At 37.3% G+C, this 6,556-nt stretch overlaps 1 protein-coding gene and 1 pseudogene across 1 annotated transcript in view; one reads left to right on the plus strand and one right to left on the minus strand.

Moving 5' to 3' along the window:
* Positions 1-6,556, plus strand: part of Mcc (mutated in colorectal cancers) — a 592,098-nt gene that overhangs the window by 262,059 nt on the left and 323,483 nt on the right. The window lies entirely within an intron of this gene.
* Positions 4,301-4,815, minus strand: LOC105742359 (annotated as a pseudogene).

The raw sequence follows: 6,556 nt of genomic DNA on the forward strand, positions 1-6,556 counted from the left end.
AATTGTATATGTTAAAAGGTAAATTTTGGGGTAACTACCCGCTCGGGCCCCCCTCCTGCCCGTCTTTTGGACAGGAGCTTTCTTTTCTCAATAAATATATTCTGCTCATAAAAAGTAAATTTTATGATGTATTAATTATATTTGAGGAAAGCTTTTAAAACAGATCTTGTTGAATAACATTCTACAAGGCTGTACTGTGGAGAAAAGCAGCTGAGCTGGAGTATGCACAGTGACAGAGTGTGGCATTGAGTCCTGTGTAAGTGAACAAGGCCTGGAAGACAGTGGTAAGAGGAGGAAGGAGTAGAGAGGTCAGGGCTTAGGGGCTACAAGAGAAGAGGAAGGGAGAGAACTGAACACTAAGAACTTCAGGTATGAGTCTGGCAACTCTAATCCCACTCAGAAATTTGTAAGCTGCCATTAAAGTTGTTTTTGGTGGGAAGTAATACTTTCAGTTTTGCCATAATTTGGCTGACAATTACATAAAAAGACATTTTTAAAAATAAGCACAGAGTCTGGGGTGATAGCTCAGCAGCATAAGTGCCTGCCTGGCAAGCACAAGGTCCTGAGTTCAATCCCTGGTACCAAAGAATGAAAAAATTTAAAAGAGCACAAATAAAGATCATGATCCTTTTTTTAAAAAAAAAAGGTTTATTTTTTTATTTTTTTTTGCTTTGCACACATATGCTCAATTGTTCTAATACTGTTTGAAAAGAAACTTTTTTTTTTTTTTTTTTAGGGTAGGGTCTACAGGGTGTTCAGGGTCTCACTACTAGATCAGACTCATAGTGATTTGCCTATTTACAGCCTCCCGAGAGCTGGGATTCATGATTCTTATATTAGAAGGAAATGTTTGAACTTTTGTGACAGCTGTGGAAAAAAAAAAACCTGAGGAGAGAGAAGTGGACTTATCCAGACAGGCAGGCAGCCATTGCCTTCTCTCAGTGCACCCCTGAGGGAAGTCTGTACCCTAGCAGCGCATCCATGCGTACTTTGTAACTGAAAGGCCGGGAAAGTGATTTCCCCAGTCTGTACCACAGACCCCCCCTTCTTCACCCCTCGGCTTGGTATGATGCCAGATTAACTGCCTTTTTTTGTCATTAGGTACATGAGGCATTATATTACACTGATTATTTCTGTGCCCCTTGGAACAGCTGCTGCAACATATTCTAGTGAAAATAGAGCAATGAAATGATGCTGCTCTAGCCCAAAAGCTCTGCTCCAGAAATAACAGTGGCAGGCATTTGCAATTCATATTTTATTCATGTTTTCCAAACTTTACTAGAACTACTTTTTATGCATCTATTTAATATATCTTTTGTTTTTCTTTCCAGGAAATTGACCATATGCATGTATTCCTAGGGAGAAGTAAAACTTTTTTAAAAAGTCAAATCCCTAATCTCTACTGATAATTTTTGTTTTCTGTAAAGAAATTTGGATAACAACTAAGGTTGTTTTGTTTTGTTTTTAGCACTGAGGATTGAACCCAGAGCCTAAGTAAGCACTATACCACTGAGCTACATCCTTAGTCCTTTTTCCTAAGTGGTATCTTTGTTTTTGTTTTTCATTTGTTTGTTTGGTACTATGGATCTAAATCAGGACCTTGCGTTTGCTGGGCAGGCATTTATACCACTGATCTATCTAGATCAGTGGAAGATCTATCTAGTGGTCCCTCCTAGTCCTTTTTAAAATTTTATTGGAACACAGGGTCTCACTAAATTATCCAGGCTGCTTCCTCAGTCTGTCTGATAGCTGGGATCATCTTAGCCGTGGACCTTCCTGCCTGGCTAGTTTAAAGAGTTTTGAAAGATACTCTGATATGATGATACTAAGCTTTTGGCTTCTAAAATGTCTCATTAGACAGCAAAGCAATTTTCAAAGCATCACATGATGCTTGCATAAAGTAGTAAAGTTCAAATTGGAATTCCCCACTGATAATGTCAGAGATGTTGCTGCCAAATGACTGACTGTGGGTTATCAGCATGCCTGTGGGGGAGGAGGCAGTCCATGAATGTAACTCATGACCTAGAATTGCTTTTTTGACTTGAGTTATATTTAAAATTGCAGAAAGTTGGATTTTTGTTTGTTTTCTGTGTGAGGTTTAATCTAGAAATAGTTTTTAAGTTCTTTGCTGAGAACTTTTGAACACAGACTCACAAAATTACTTACTCCATCCCAACTATTTCATAGCAGTAAGTCATAGCGTCTACGGCAGTGTGGCAACTTTAGAAACAGTAAAATGAAGACTCAGGGATGATGAAGCTGACTTACCCTGATGGTTTTATAGGAATGAAGCTTTGAACAACATACATCTCAAAAGCTGTCTCCATATGTTCTCACCTTTTACACTTCCCAGGCACTATGAAATTTACACTCATGTAGCTTCTAGCCATCTCAAGTATTAAGGAAACGTCTTTTCTCAAGATTACCAATAATCTCCATAACCAAACCACTCTTTTTTATTTCATTTTATTTTATTTATTTATTTATTTATGTGTGTGTGTGTGTGGCCAGCTCAGCCCACCAGGGGGCGGGGCTGGCTGGCATGTGGTGCTGGGGTATTGAACTGCGGTCCCTGTGCTTTGCTAAGCTTGTTCTAAGTAGGTGCTTTAGACTACTGAGCCATCTCACCAGCCCCCAAACCACTCTTCCTTGACAACTTTTGAATTCTCAAAACTATTCAGTATGGTTTGCCATTCTCCTTGAAACTCTCTTTTCACATCTGTTATGTCACAGTCTTCAGTATTTCTGCTCCTTTCTGGACATTTTCCTCAATCTTTCTTGCTGGATTCTTTCTCTACCCAAATGGGATATATTGAAGCATCACAGAAATGTACTAAGACTTGGGGCTGTGTGTTTATACTCACTATTCTATCCCTTAGTGACCTCAAACGTTCTCATGATTTTCAGTAGCAACTATAATATTTATGCTCTTGGTGTCTAAATCATCACCATATGCCTGACTCTCCCACAGAACCCAATTCTCATATATTCAACTGTTACTGATCCCTTGGATATCACATAAGTATGTAACTATCTCACATTTAATGTATCCAAATAGAACCCTTGATTCCCTGAAACAAGGTCCTTTCCCACATCTCATAGTTTAAGACAAAAACTAATAGTCATTCTTGATCCCTTCCTTTGTCTTACTACTTCTCTCCAGTCATTCACCATGTCCTGGTTGGTGTTACCCCAAAATTATATCACAGATCCACTCCTCAACCTCTTCACTGATTTCAGAGTCTCACAGCACAAATATTCTATGCCTAGATCACTGCAGTAGTTTTCAAAAGGCCATTGTTCTACATTTATGGCTCTCCAACCCATTCTTTCCAGAAAAACTAGTTATCCTATTTTAGCATGTTCCTTATGAAGATTTTTAAACACATAACAGTGGATAGTGGACTTCCTTATATCTGTGCCTCAGCTTTGTTTACTTTGATAATTCCAAATCATCTATTTCTCTGCCTTCTGTAGCTTATTTGTTTGTTTATTTAAATGTATTGAGTACAGGATCTACAGGGTTTCACTACACAGATTGGACTCGTAGTGATCTCCTGTTTTCAGCCTCCCAAGCTCTGGAATTATAGGCACACGCCACAACACCAAGTCTCATTCGCTTCTGTCACATTTTTTTTTAATTCAGTATTGTCTTTAACTGAAAAGCTAACAAACTGTCTAGTTACATTTCCCCCCAAACCACAAACTCAGTAGTTACTGAGTCTCTAGGCAACATATTCAAAGCTGAGATTAAAATTTTTAAAACAAATCAAACAAGTCCTCAGTTCTAACTAAGGGAGTCCTGCTACATGCAGGCTAATTTATACCAGTGATACTGCTTGAGCCTAGGAGGCTGGAAGACATTCTAGACAACCCCACTTGGAATAGTTACTTCAAGTAGCCTTCTTCCAATTTTCACCTTCTGAATAAAGATAGTATTTTGTTAACTCTATTGCAGAAAACTTTTGTAAGTTGTTTTATTTACAATGCCAACTTTGAAAAGCTCACTAAAGTTAACTGGACAATAACCTATGCAGAAATAACTTTACAAAAAGAGAAAAAGTTCAAAATGTCAACTTTCTACAGAACTCACAGTTCAGTTTTATTCAGAGTAAAGAAAGCCAGCAACTTTTGCTCAGACTAGAAGAAATTCAGCCATTGGTTTGGAATCTAACTACACATGCAATGAGGATAGTATTATGCTAATGCAATTGTTTTGCTGCTGCATTTGTCTATTGTTTCTCTAGTATTAATAATTATAAAGAGAGCAGTGGCTAGTATTTGAAACAATTCGTATAGTGTTACAATGTCAGGCACAACATTTCACTTCTCTTCACACCACTGGTTCTCCTTGTGTACCTGGGCTTCCTCCTCTTCAGTAAAGTCATTTTTGATATCAAAAGTCTTGTGAATCTCCTCAGGAGTTTTCCCCTTGATCATATTGGCAACAGTCTTGCATGTAACATCAAGCAAGCCTTTGATGTCAAGGTAGTTTGCTGCCAGAGTAAGTTCAAAAAGGGTTCCTTGGTCAACTTTCAGGAATTCTTGGTCCCAAACAGGGATGTCATCTGTTCACTTTTCTTTGTTCTCATCATCCTTAGGAGGAGGCGGGTCATCCTTGTGGTGGGTACACCACTGAATGACCTTTTTTAATATTGCTGCATTAACATTTGGTAGAGGAGCTGGGTCATCATCTCCTTGATCATCCATTCCCAAATCTTCCAACATGGTCTTGATTGTCACAGACTGTTTGGCAATTTCATCATCAAGTTCAAATATCTCTCCATCGGAACTCTGTAACTTAATTGAAGGCATGGTAGTTGGTCTCTAAAGACTGCAGGACTGAGACACATGACAGGAGGAAGATGTTCCCACCAGTTGGAGACAGGTGGCAGACAAAGCCACTGCTCCTGTCGCATTTTGACATGAATTCCAGACACTATATTATTTTAGCCCTAAATATTTCAATATATAACTCAAAAACGACTCTTTCTTTAAATGTAACTATATTAACATATCTAAAAGCAAGTAATTTCCTAGTACTATCAAATATTGAAAACATGTATTTTTTTTAAATTTTATGCATTTGGTACAGGGTCTCACTATATAGCTTGGATTCATAGTGATTCTCCTGTTTCAGCCTCCCATGTGCTGGGATTATAGGTGTGTGACACCATGACTGGTTTCCTTGCTCTGCTCAGGGGCCCCAGGGCAGAGCCAGCATGGCATGTGTTACTGGGGATCAAACCCTGGTCCTTGCGCTTGCCTAGGCAGGTCCTTGGACTGCTGAGCTATCTCCATGGCTCCAAAATATGTATTTATAATGCAAATGTCATATGTTTTATTTTTTCTCATTAACTTTATTGAAAATCAATGATTATATAGCACATTAAAAATTATAAACAAATATTGAAGAATATGTGAAAGATATAAGATATAGATAGAGTGAATTTTAGAGAAACATTTCTGAAAGGAATACATAGCATGAGATTAATAGATTGCACATTGTAAATAAATTATTTACAAACTTAAATGAATATAAGAATAAAAATTGTCCAAAACAAAAATGAAGAAAGAATTTACAGATCAGTCATATCATAGTTCACTCTGTGCCAAAATCAAGACATTTACATTCTTTTTTTTTTTTCTTGTATTTTAAAGAAGAGACTACAGGGTGTTCAGGGTCTCACTACTAGATCAGACTTATAGTGATCCCCCTGTTTACAGCCTTCCAAGAGTTAGGATTATAGGCACGCACCACCATGCCCAGTCTCAATTGCCATCTCAGCACACCACTGGGATCGAACCTCGGCTCCTGCGCCTGCATGCAGGCACTTTAATTCACTGAGCTATTTGGCCAGCCCTAAGAAACTTATATTCACATAATTAGAATTCTCAAAGTAGAAAGTGTTAGGCAATAAATATTTAAAGATTTAAAATTTCTGAATTTAGTTTAAAGTATGGGCCCGGGGAGATAGCTTAGTAGAATAAGCACTTGCCTAGCAAACACGGGGTCTTGAATTCAATACCTGGTACTGACAAAAAAAAAAAAGTTATACATGACCACATTTCCAAGAAAAACCTTTTGCACAAGAAATTCAAATAAAATCATACCAAGATACACAAAAATGAAATTGTACAAAACTTATTCTAAAGAAAAAATCATTAAAGCATATACATGAAAAAATTAGTTATGGAAGAACAAAATTAAATAGCGTCTTATTGCACATTAGAAAAAAAACAAGTGTGTAAGAAAGTAGACTAGTTAATTCAAAGGACTAAAAAAGAAAGATCTGTCCTCATTGAATTTTATACTTAGCAAACATACCTTTGAAAACTAAAAGTAAAATGTTTTCCAGTTATACAAACTCAAAATATTCTAATATCTCCAGGTGTAGCATATAGAAAATAGCAAAGAGCATAATCCAGAAGGCAAGAGAAGTTGCTGTATGGGCCTGGCTAAAGAATAAAGAGCTCTCAAAATGATGGCTATTCAAGACTGTAAAATACATTAGATGAACCCATTTAAAAGGTCATTGAAGATTTCTACAAAACA

This window comes from Octodon degus, unplaced genomic scaffold (genome assembly GCF_000260255.1).
Source record: "Octodon degus isolate 3935 unplaced genomic scaffold, OctDeg1.0 scaffold00048, whole genome shotgun sequence".
Taxonomy (NCBI): Eukaryota; Metazoa; Chordata; class Mammalia; order Rodentia; family Octodontidae; genus Octodon; species Octodon degus.